The sequence below is a fragment of the Tenrec ecaudatus genome, chromosome 12 (assembly GCF_050624435.1).
Source record: "Tenrec ecaudatus isolate mTenEca1 chromosome 12, mTenEca1.hap1, whole genome shotgun sequence".
NCBI classification, from domain to species: Eukaryota; Metazoa; Chordata; class Mammalia; order Afrosoricida; family Tenrecidae; genus Tenrec; species Tenrec ecaudatus.
In genome coordinates, this window is record NC_134541.1 from 47,655,080 (window position 1) to 47,667,323 (window position 12,244).

Here is a 12,244-nt window from a genome sequence, read left to right on the forward strand (position 1 = left end):
TTGTGGATCCAGTGGCAATGTATGCATCTCTGCACTGTCAGAGTTCTCCATGTGGCTTGTCAACAAGAATGTCTCGCAGAGACTGAACATGTGTCCCACCTCAAGTGAGCTCTTTATTTCCTTAGGGCCTCCAAATGAGGTCATCAAACTGTCACCTGAATGACAGGCCAAACTCCACCCTTTCACTCTTAATCCTCTCAAATTAACAACAGACTATGTAACTACCACAAAGGGAGAGCAATGTGATGACACAGAAGAGGTAAAGAAAAAAAAAAAACAAGAGAGGTGCTGTCAGCCATCCAAACAGATCAGTTTGAAAAATGCTTCCAAGAATGGAATCACAGATTTGACAAATGGTCTAAGTGTAATGGAGAATACTTTGAAGGTGATAACGTTTTATTTTTTAATTAAATACACAGTTTGAAAAAAAATCTGGTTTTTTGGGTGGTGTACTCCCTCCTATGTGTGCCGCTCAATAGGGCTTTTAAGTTTGTTCCCGCCTTCTCACTGATGATCCTGAGTGCTGTGGGGTTTACATTTAGGTCTTTAATCCATCTTGAGTTCATTTTTGTGGATGGAGAGAGGTATGGGTCTTGTTTCTTTCTTCTAAATATAGAGATCCAGTTTGTCGAACACCATTTGTTAAAGAGGCTGTCTTTCTCCAATGGACCTTACAAGGTCCTTTGTCAGAGATTAGGTGGTTCTAGGCTGATGAATTTATGTCTGGGTTTTCCGTTCCGATCCATGGGTCTATGTATCTCTCATTGTGCCAGTTCCAGGCTGTTTTGACTTCTGGGACTATGTAATAGATCTGTAGGTCAGGTAGTGCCTGGCTTCCTATTGGTTTCTTTTTTGTTGGAAGTTATTTGCTTATCCTGGATCTTTTGCCTGCTCATGTGATAATGTAATTAGTTTTTACATTTCTTCAAATAATTTATTTAGGATTTGAATTGGTATTGCATTGTATCTGTAAAGTGTTTTAGGTAGTATTGTCATTTTCACAATATGATGAAGTCTGTTTATCCATGGGATATTCCTCGATTCATGTAGATCCTATTTTAGATTCTTTTAATAGTGTCCTGTTGTTTTCTCTGTATAACTCATTTGTTTCTTCAGTTAAGTTTATTCCTAAGTATTTCATTTTTGTGTGGTTATTGTAAATGGTATTGATTTCTTAATGTCTTTTTCATAGCTCTCTTCAGTGAAATACAGAAATCCAATTGATTTGGCTTATTAACTTTGTATCCCACAACTTGCTGATTGTTCAATTGTTTCTAGCAATTTTTGTGAAGATTTTGTGGTTTTCTATATATAGGATCATATAGTCTGCAAATAGCAAAAGTTTTCTTTAATCCTTGCCAATTTGTATTCCCTTAATTTCTTTTTGTTGTTGTATGGTTCTGACTAAACTTCAAGCACAATTATGAATAGGAGAGGTAATAGGAGGCATCTTTGCCTGGTCCTTGTTTCCAGTGAGACTATTTCTAGTTTTTCCCCATTAAGCATGATGGTGGCTGTTGGTTTCTCAAATATGGCTTTTATTATGCTGAGGATTTTTCTTCTATTCCCGTTTTCTTGATTTTTTTGAACAGAAATGGTTGTTGAGTATTTTCAAAGACCTTTTCTGCATCTATTGATATGATCATGTGTTTTTTATTTCTTGCCTTGTTTATGTGGTGGATTGCATGGATTGTTTTTCGAATATTACACCATCCTTACATACATGGAGTGAATCCCACTTGATCAGTGTGAATTTTTTTAATGTGATGCTGCATTCTATTAGATAGGATGTTATTGAGGATTTTAGCATCTATTTTCATGAGGCGATATTGGTTTATAATTTTTACTTCATGTGGAATCTTTACCTGATTTGGCTATCAGTGTTATGCTGGCTTCATAGAATGAGTTTGGAAGTTTGTTGTCTTTTTCTGTGCTCTAGAAGGGTTTGCGTAGTATTAGTTTCAGGTCTTCTTTCATTATTTGGTAGAATTTCATTGTGAAACCATCTGGCCCTGGGTTTTTCTTGGGTAGTAGTTCTTAATGACTTGTTCTATTTCATTTTGGGGGGTTATGGTCTGTTGAGGTTTTCAATATTTGTCTGCATTATTTTGAATGTGTGATGTGTTTCTAGATATCTGCGCATTTCTTCTAGATTGTCAAATTTGTTTGAATATAGTTTTTCATAGTAGTGTGTTATTCTTTTTATTTCATTCGAATCTGTTGTAATGTCACTGTTTTCATTTCTTATTCTGAGTATTTGCATCATTTCTTTTCCCCCATTGTTAAGTTTGCCAGTGGTCATTATATTTTATTCACCTTTTCAAAGAACCAGCTTCTTATCTTCTTCATTCTTGCATTCTTTTTGTTCTATATTGTTTATTTCTCCTTTGATCCTTATGATCTCCTTTTTCCTTTATCTGAAGAATTATGTTGTTGTCCTTGATCCACTCCACCATATTAGTGATAACTTTTCTGGCACAGGATTCTAGGTTGACATCTTTTTTTTTCATCCAGTAATCTGTATAGGTCATTCTATTGTCTTCTGGCCTGAATGATTTCTGCCGAGAAGTCTGAGGTTATTCAGACTGCTGACTCTTTATATGTACTTGATCTTTTTTTTCCTCTTGCTGCGCTTAGTATATTTTCCTTGTCATTGATATTAGACATCCTGACTACAATATGCCAGGGAATTTTTCTTCGGCTGGGGTTCTTTGGCTTCCTGAATAATTACCTTTTCCTCCTTTAGACATTCAGAAACACTCTTATAGGAGTTCTTGTATTATTTTCTGTTTTCTTTTTTGCTTCTTCCTCTTCAGGAATCCCTATAATATGCAAGTTGTTCCTCTTGATGGTGTCCCACATTGTTTTCAAACTATTCTCGGTCTCCTTTGTATTTTTTGTTGTTTGTTCTTTCTTTATGTTGCAATCTGTCGCTTTGCCTTCTATCTCAATAATTCAGGTTTCCAGCCCTTCAATTCTGTCTCTCTGTTATATTATAGCATTCTCTTGTTCCTTTATAGTGTTGTTTAATTCCATTAGCCTATATTTGAATTTTGTGTATCTGTTTGGAGGTTTTCTTCCACAGCATGTAGTGAACTCACTAGCATGTCTATTGTTTCACTTTTTCTTTCAGACTCTTCTTTCAATTGTTGCACGAGTGCAATCATCAGTCTTTTAAATTCTTCTTCTTCTTCTTCTTCTTCTTCTTCTTCTTCTTCTTCTTCTTCTTCTTCTTCTTCTTCTTCTTCTTCTTCTTCTGTTTTGTAAATCATAGTCCGTTCAATTTTAAGCATTACCTTTCGATATGGTTGGTATTCAGTTGTTTGCTTCTGTTTCTCGTGTGTGTGTGTGAACACTGATATGGTCTGCTTTTTCTTGACATCTTAGTGTCACTATTAGGGGTATTAGGGTGATGGTGCTATGTGAGAGTGGTTAATTATCTGGTAGTGCATTAGACAGGTTCCATAATGTTTACAGAAAGTGTCTGGGGTGGAGTGGTAGCTTAAGTGTTCAGGGAGCAATCAGCTGGAGTGGGGACTAGGAGGAAGAGGATGTATTAGTTGAGGGAGAGAGAAAGGGATAGTAGGTGAAGAAATGGCAGGGGTCAGGTAGTGTTATTTGGTAGGTTAAACGAATGGACCTTATACCCTAAATGTCTGATTTGCAATGATGGGAGAGTGGGTATTAAAATTTGATAGAAAAAAAGCCTAAGATCAGGGGCTGTGCTGAGCTGTACTTCAGGGAATGTGGGTTGGTTTTGCCATGAGCTCGGCTGAGCTCTCTGAGGGCAGAAATCAGAGTGCAGAGCAGGGGTGGCAGGGACACATGCTGAGAACTACCTTCTAGCTCCCAGGACAGAAATCTGAGGAGGAAGTCTGAAAATCAGAGTGCAGAGCAGGAGTGGCAAGGATGCCGTAATGAACACTGCTGAATGCCGTAATGAACACTGGGAGGTCTAAAACAAATCCTGGGGTTCCAGAGGGCTGTGCTGCATCTAGAATCCCAGACTGGCCTCCTCTCCTGTTGCTCTCTGTGCCTCACCCAGGGAGCTCTAGGCGCGGGGCCTTATAGGCACCATCTACATGCATGTTCATAGTTTCTACTCTTTTTAAAGTTCTTAGAATTCTGATTCCTGGCTAACTTGTTTATGATTTCTGACAGTAAGTCATATTTTAAAATCTCATTTAAAAATAATTTCTCCCACTACCCTTCTAAATAAGAACATCATTAAAAAAGGTAAAACATTTTAAAACCATTCGGAATAGTAAGATGGGAATAAGTCTACCCAGCTGCTACGAGAGTAAATCTTGTTTAACTCATTAATCAAAATTCACAGTAAGTATGAAGAAACTAAACCAAACTGGCAGGAATAATGTGTTTAGACTTGGGAAATCTTAGAATGCAGCCATAGCTTAGAAAAAAAGGTACTTTGGAAGTACATCTGATGAGGTAAGAAGGAGTGGTAGCAAGGAACCTGTCCTTAAGTCACTTAGAATTCTGTGTTTCTGAAGCCACCTGAAACAGACACCCTATTCCATGTTCTGCACACGTCTTCCATTTTCCTCATCCCCTCTCTTTCTCTTCCCACCCCTCATTATTTCTTATGTATCCTCTTCTCATTGCCCTTCTCTCCCTCTCTTTTTCCCTTTCTCTTTTTTCTATATTTCTTCCTACCCTTTATGTCTCCATTCACTCTTTCCTCTCAGTTTCTTTCGCATTTTAAAATTTAACACGGTAGAACTATGGCATTATGAAGGATAAATGCTTTCTTCTGACAGAAGCTACTTGCAAGGACTTTAACTAGTTCTTTTGGGTGCAGAGTCTCACTGTATCCTTCCATCTCTTTTGGATACTTCTTGCATTGTTCAATATGTTGTTCGTAGAATCTTTTGATATTATAACTTAAAGCTTATTTTTTCTTTGTTTCTTCTAGCTTGATGTCTGCTGAGGTTTTTGTTCCTTTTTGCTTCACTAACTCAAAATCTCTACATATTCATTATAATAAATTTCTTTGTCTTCTCAAGCTACCCTTTAAAATCTTTTGTTAAGTTATCTTATTTCATCATTTTTTACTTGCTTTAGCTGTTCTACATGCAAAAACAAGTTTCAGCAACTCTCCTGACATCTAATTTGATGCTTTTTTCTGGTTGACAAGTAAGCTACTTTTTAATTCTGCATTGTAAAAATACAGAAATTTTGTGGCTGTTATAAATACATTTCTATGGTAATAATAAAATATCTAATTTGAAGAAGACCATATTAAAAAAGTTAATCTTCAAAGGCAAAGAGTCCCTTTGTTTACAGGTGGTTTACATTAATGTATGCTTCTGTTTTTAAGAAAGGGGGATTGTTAAAATCAGGCATATAACAACTTAGTTATAATGAAGTTCTGTCTGTTCCATGCATTCTGGAGAAGTTCATGGAAACATCTAATACATTTTTTCAAGTAGAGGTCTCCAAACTGTGATAGAAGGTCCTCCCTGATTGGCTGAGCTCAGGAAGTGAGGCTTGGCCCAGATCAGATCACCCAGACATCCCAGAAAGGCTGTCGTCATCTGGTGAAGTAGACATGCTAAAAAAAAAAAAAAACAACTTTAGGTGTCCTGGTTTGGGGTACCTGTGGCTTGGGGGCATCCGAAATGTCTTCATGGACCACACTCATTCCCTTTGCCCAGCGACCAACAGTGACCATTTGATCCGAGTCTTAGTTTCTGGGTAGACTTTCTGATAGCGTTGCACGGACCACAAGGTCCGCAGCCACAGCCATCAGCATCGTTCTCTGGGCAAGATCTGACCAGGTGCTGTATTGCCCCACAGACAAAACATTTTGCAAAAGGAAATTCACCAAAAGCTAGGTCCACTTTAATCTTGTACTTGTGTACCCACACCGGTAACATATTCCATTGCTTGTCTCTTGCAGACTTGCCTGGCAGTCTGCAACCCCATGTCCAGTTTGGCCACAATGGAAACCTACCTTTGCATTTTTCTTTGCTGCTTCTCTTCTTACTCTTACTCCTTCTGACTGTCTTTCTTTAAACCAAGTGCGATGTTTTCTCTGAAGGCTGGGCTGACGGCTGCTCTCTTCCCATTGTGAGACACCCATGAGCTCCATGGTAGGTGTTCCATGAACCCACCCATATCTTCATTTAAGTACTGTGTTCTCTTTTTATTCTTTTTGTGTTTCGTTTGGAGTGTGTCATTTTTAAGGGACAGCCAATGGTCTTTGAATAGTTTCCCCTTGTCTTGGCTTTGACGTGATGCTGCCACCAGGGTTCTTGTTAGCTGTGGCCATAACTCATGCTCTTCGGGTCTTGGTTTCCCAAGAAGTACCTGATCGATCGCACATGAATCCTCCACAGCAAGAGACTTTGCAACCAAGAGAAACCAACCTCTCTGTACCGACACTCGAGCCTGAATTGTAATTTGATCTTTTATCTGTTTTTAAAATGGCTTTTCTCATCTTTGTGTATAATGTTCTTGATATCATTCCACAGCTCTTCAAGTTCTTTGTCATTAGTGTTCAATGATTCAAGTGTGTTCTTGAGATGTTCTCAAACTGAGATGGAATATACTCATGGTCTTATTTTTGTTCTTGTGGAATTATTTTCATTTTTCTCATCTTCAACCTTAGCTTACACATGACCAAATTGATGGTCAGCTTCAGAGTCTTACTTTGGCTGGCCTCATTTTGGGTACTGATGTTAAGCTTTTTCATGATCTCTTCCCATAGATGTAGTCAGTTTGATTCCTGTGTGGTCTGTCTGGTGAAATCTACATGTATAGTTATCATTCACAGTGCTCCAACGAGTTATTTGTCACAAAGAAGTATTAATCTTTCAAAATTCTACCATGTGATCTATGGCTTCATTTATTTTACCAAAGCCATGTTTGTTTCCAATTTTCCTATTCTAATTGCCAATAATTATCCAGGTATCTTAATGGCATGTTTGATCACTTTCAGACAGAAGTTGGTATAATTCTTCAATTTGTCACTAGCTTGAGAGGTTCATTTGTAAATTTTAACAAGAGTTGTAATAATTGGGTTTCCTGGTATGCACATAGATATTATTTTGCCACAGAAAGCATTGTACTTCAGATAAATCTTGAAATGTTCAATATGACAGTGGATGTGCTACCATTCCTCTTGAACTGGTCATTCCTAGTATAGTAACCGTATGATTACCTAATTCAAAATGAGCAACACCAGTACATTTAAGCAGACCAATGCCTAGGATATTGGTCTTTATACCTTCTATTTCATTTTTGATCACTTCCAATTTTTTAGGTTCATAACTCAAATACTTACCCTTTAGATTAATCATAGGTGGTTTAGCTCTTCCTTGTAGTTTTAGATAATGTCCCATCGGCATGTCAAGGTCCTGAGATCCTGTCTTCATCCACAGGCTTATAGTTGAAGGCACTAAGAAGAAGGAGCTCTTGCTCAGTCTTATTTTGAGAGTCTTCCAAATTGAGGGGCTGCTCTTCCAGCACTAGCTGGCAATGTTTTCTTGCTAATTGTCAGGTTTGTGGTACATTTGGAAATGTCCCCTGCTATCAACAAGGTTTTCTGGGACTAATTCTTCAGAAGGAGACAGATTATTCTTTTTTTCATCATTGGAATTAGTGAAAGATATTTCTTGCTATAACCGGTTTTCACTCTGCATTGTTTATGGCCATAGCAGGTTTACCTGTATATGCCTTTAGAGAAAATAGTGCAGGAGGTAAGAGAAGAGATTGAGAAACGGAGCAAGAAGGCAGTCAGAGAGGAAAGTAAATGAAAAAAGAAGGGAAAAGTAGAGGAAATGAAGGAAGAAAGTACCAATCTTCTAAACATAAGTTAAAACTCTCTAAAAATAAGAATTTATATATTTTTTATATAGCTGACTCTTCAGTTTTTTTTCACGTGGAAAAGTGGCATAATGATGCATTATTTACCTCAGAGAGAAGGTATGAAGTAAAATGATAGCATTATGAAAAAAAAAGAGATGCAATTGAAAAAAAGCAAATCGTGTCTAGCCACCATAATATCTGAGTATTAAAACTATGGAGTGATCAAATGCCATCATAAAAATTAAAATAATACACCACATTAAATATGATATTAGTATCATATTATTGGTCTTTTCTCACAAAAATGGGCAACATATTCAAACATTTGAATTGTAATATCACCTATTAGAAGACAAATCATAATAAAAGTCAATGAATGTGGATAATTTGGCATTAGTGAGCCCAAGCCACACTTGGAAGATTAGGACTTTATTTATTTTTATTTTTTTTTAATAATTTTTTTGGGGGCTCATACAACTCTTATCACAATCCATATATCCATCCCTTGTGTCAAGCACATTTGACCTCGGCATTCTCAAAAACAATTGCTTTCTACTTGAGCCCTTGGTATCAGCTCCTCATTTTTCCTCTCTCTCCCCTCCCTCATGAACCCTTGATAACTTATAAATTATTATTATTTTGTCATATCTTACACTGTCTGACATCTCCCTTTTCCCACTTTTCTGTTATCTATTCCCAAGGGAGAGGGTTACATGTAGATCCTTATAATCGGTTCCCCCTTTCTACCCTACCTTCCCACCACCCTCCCAGTATCACCATTCTTACCACTAGTCCTGAGGAATTCATCTGTCCTGGATTCCCTGTGTTTATGAGTATAAAATTACCCTTTCCTCTCGTTTCTTCTTCAAAATCTCTTTTAGATGATAAGCATATCTTACATCAGCTTTAAAGTTACACTGTGTCCTCTGTGCATTCTCTGCAGGGTTCAAATGGCAAAATCATTTAATTCTTCAAGTGTACCTCTTTCTATTTCACATTTTGCCCTATAAAATTATAAACCTTAACCAAAAATAGCGATATGATATAAAAATAAATTAGGCCCTGATGTTTATTTGGCTTCAAGTTTGAAGTCCCCTCTGTTCTGTGTTGTGAATCTATAGAGATTAATGTGGAAATCTCTTTTTGTATTGTGGGGTGAAGTGTATAGAAGTTCATTGCTAATGACCTAAAAGATAGGTCATGATGTGGAATGATGAAGTGATTTGCTTTGTCACTATTATTGTAAGAGTGTGCACAATAGGAAGCTCTTCCTATTGGCAGAGAAAAGAAGATGGAAGAAATAAAGAAGGGGAAAATCTCATATTTAATGTAATCAAATAGCCTTGTGGTATAAGCTACCACTTAAAACCATTTTGGAACCAAATTCAAGCCCATGGCTGGATAAATAAGTCCTCCTAGGTGCCCACAAGACGTGAATTTGCGTCAACCGATAGCTGTTCCTAGGACCTGTCCTCTTTGGCAATCCCATTAAAGACCTGTGTCCCCTCTACAAAGTTCCAAGCACCGGAAAATATATTAGTTCACAACATCTGTTACATCAGCACAACATCAAATCCCAACATGCACCTTTATTACTTTATTATAGAATCATTCATCTCCCATTTTATGTCTATTAAATATTTTGCTTTTAAAAAGGCAACACACACTTATAAAATTTACTGATTGAACAAATGAATGTGCTAAACCACCTGGGAAGAATCCTAGATCCTTTGGAAAAGGTTAGAATAATAGTTTAAATCACATAAACAGGTGGTGGTATTTCAGTTTGTTCAACCCAGTATTTATTTATTGGCTAGATTTTATTTTTCTGACACTTGAGTTAATCTTCCATCAACTTCTCCAGTTATCTAGCTATTTTCATATTTGCCTGATCCAATTTTGATGTTTTGATGAAATGAGGTGATATTGGACACTCCCAGAATATCTGAAATCATGAAACTTGGTGTTATCTCTACCTTCTAAATGAACAATTCATCAATGAAATAGGCTGGCTTCAGGCACTCATTGTTAACAGTATTCTGACAACTGAGTTTCCAAGAATATACCACTTATTATTTTTTTCCTAGTGTTAACTAAACCAGATGTTGGGGTGAAAAAGAGTTTGGATGCCTTTCAATTGGGGCATTTACATTTCTAAAATATTTGCTTATTCCACCAGACCATTCAACTTTTTTTAATATAGGACTTTTACATTTTAAAATGGATTGAATTTCAGTGTATTTTTCTTTTAAATGTCTCTTGCTGAAAATTATAACCAATATTATTTAAAATAAATATTTTTTGAATAATTAGATTTTTAAGTGGTGGAAGGAATCCAGGGCAGGCCATGATGCCCTTTTCCTCCACAAAGAATATAGTTTTAGTTTTCTTTAAGCAGATGCATTTATTTTTTAAAATAAATTGTTATTAAGCTCCTACTATGTGAAGATAGCACCACTTGCCCATCAATTTGTCTTACTATGGTGACTTCTGTGATGCTGGAAGGTATGTTACTGGTATTTCAAATGCCAACAGAATCACCAAACAGTGAACAGGTTTCAGTGGAAGCTTCCAGACTAACACAGACAGAGAAGGAATATTCTCCCCTCTTGGAAGGGAGGAACTGCTGAGTACCTTATGCATAACTTTGAAACATTGTCATACGCCGAAGGCCTAAAGATATGAAGCAGAACATTTTCACAGATACTGCCGAAGGATGGGGTCCTAAAGTTCAAGGTCATTCGAATTATGGCTGAGGAGAGACTGATTTCTTGGGGTGGAGTCATTGTCATGTGAGTTAGGTAAAATCTGTGGGACTGGAGCCTTCAGGATCTTCATTTGCTTATGGGCCATGAGTCGAGGTTAAAAAACAGCTGCAAAAATCTGCTAATGATAGGAACTTGGAATGTTCAAAGTACAAATCTAGAAAAATTAGAAGTGTTCAAAATGAACGGCATAAAAATCAATATCTTAGGCATAAGTGAGCTGAAATGGATTGATATTGGCCATTTTGGCTCAAAAGATCATATGATTTACTGTGCCAAAAATAATACCGCCAAGAGGAATGATCTGGCATTCACTGTCAAAAAGGACATTTCAAAATCTATCATGAATTACAATGTTGTCTGTGATAGGATTTTATATACCCAGCTCCAAGGAAATACAAAAACATAACTATTGTTCAAATGTACACTCCAACCACAAAAGCTAGTGAAAAAGTTGAAGAATTCAACCAACAATTTCAGTCAGGAATTGAGTAAATTGCGATCAAGATGCATGGATAATTATTGGAAATTAAAAGTTGGAAAGAAGAAGGACCAGTAGTTGGAAAATATGGTCTTGGTGATATAAATGAAGCTAGAGATTGCACGATAGAATTCTGCAAAACCAACAACTTATTCAAAGTAAATACTTTTTTCAACAACACAAAGGGTAATTATACTCATGGACTTCCCCAGGTGGAAAAAAAAGATATCAAATTGACTACATCTGTAGGAAAACATGATGGAGATCCTCAATATCAGCAGTTAAAACAAGACCAGGGGATGACTGTGGAACTGACCATGTGTTGCACATATATAAATTTAGAATAACAGAAGAAAATTAAAATAAGTCCATGAGAACCAAAAGACAAGCTTGAATCTATTCCATGTAAATTTCAAGGACGTTTTAAGAACTGATTTGATGCATTGACCACTATGAGACAAAATAAACTGTGGGAAGACATCAAGACCATCATTCATGAAAACAGCAAAGATCATTAAAAAGACAAGGAAATAAGAAAAGGTCAAGTGGATATCAGAAAAGACTCTGAAACTTGCTTTTAATTGTAGTGTAGCAAAAGTAAATGGAAGAAAAGATGAACTCAAAGAGTTAAAGAGAAAATTTCAAAGGGTACCCCTAGAAGACATAGCCCAATATAATAACAGAATGTGCAACATCCTAGAACTAGAAAACTAAAAGGGAAAATCAAACTCAGCATATCTGAAACCGGAAGACGTGAAGGAAAAATTCAGGCCTCACGTTACAACCTTGAAAGGTTCTATGATGCGGGAAGCATCGCGAGAAACGGAAAGAATACAGTGACTGTACCAAAAAGAACTAGTTCACAGCCTGCCTTTTCAGGAGGTAGCAGAAAAGCAAACACCAATGGATCTAAAGGGAGAAATTTAAAATTCAGTAAATGCTTTAGCCAAAAACAAGGTTCCAGGAATTAACAGAATACCAATTGAGATGTTTCACCAACCAGATGAATCACTGAAATCACTCACTAGTCTATGTATGCCAGACAGTTTGCAAGACAGTTACTTGGTCAACTAACTGGAAGAGATCCATACTTTGGTTCATTCAAAAGAAAGGTGATCCTGCAGAATGTTCAAACTATAGAACAATATCATTAATATCACAGATAAGT

General features: G+C 36.7%; 1 protein-coding gene and 1 pseudogene across 1 annotated transcript in view; one reads left to right on the forward strand and one right to left on the reverse strand.

The window, feature by feature from the left end:
- Positions 1-12,244, forward strand: part of LOC142422460 (ADP-ribose glycohydrolase MACROD2-like) — a 971,437-nt gene that overhangs the window by 187,096 nt on the left and 772,097 nt on the right. The window lies entirely within an intron of this gene.
- LOC142422204 (zinc finger CCHC domain-containing protein 9 pseudogene) lies at positions 5,573-6,687 on the reverse strand (annotated as a pseudogene).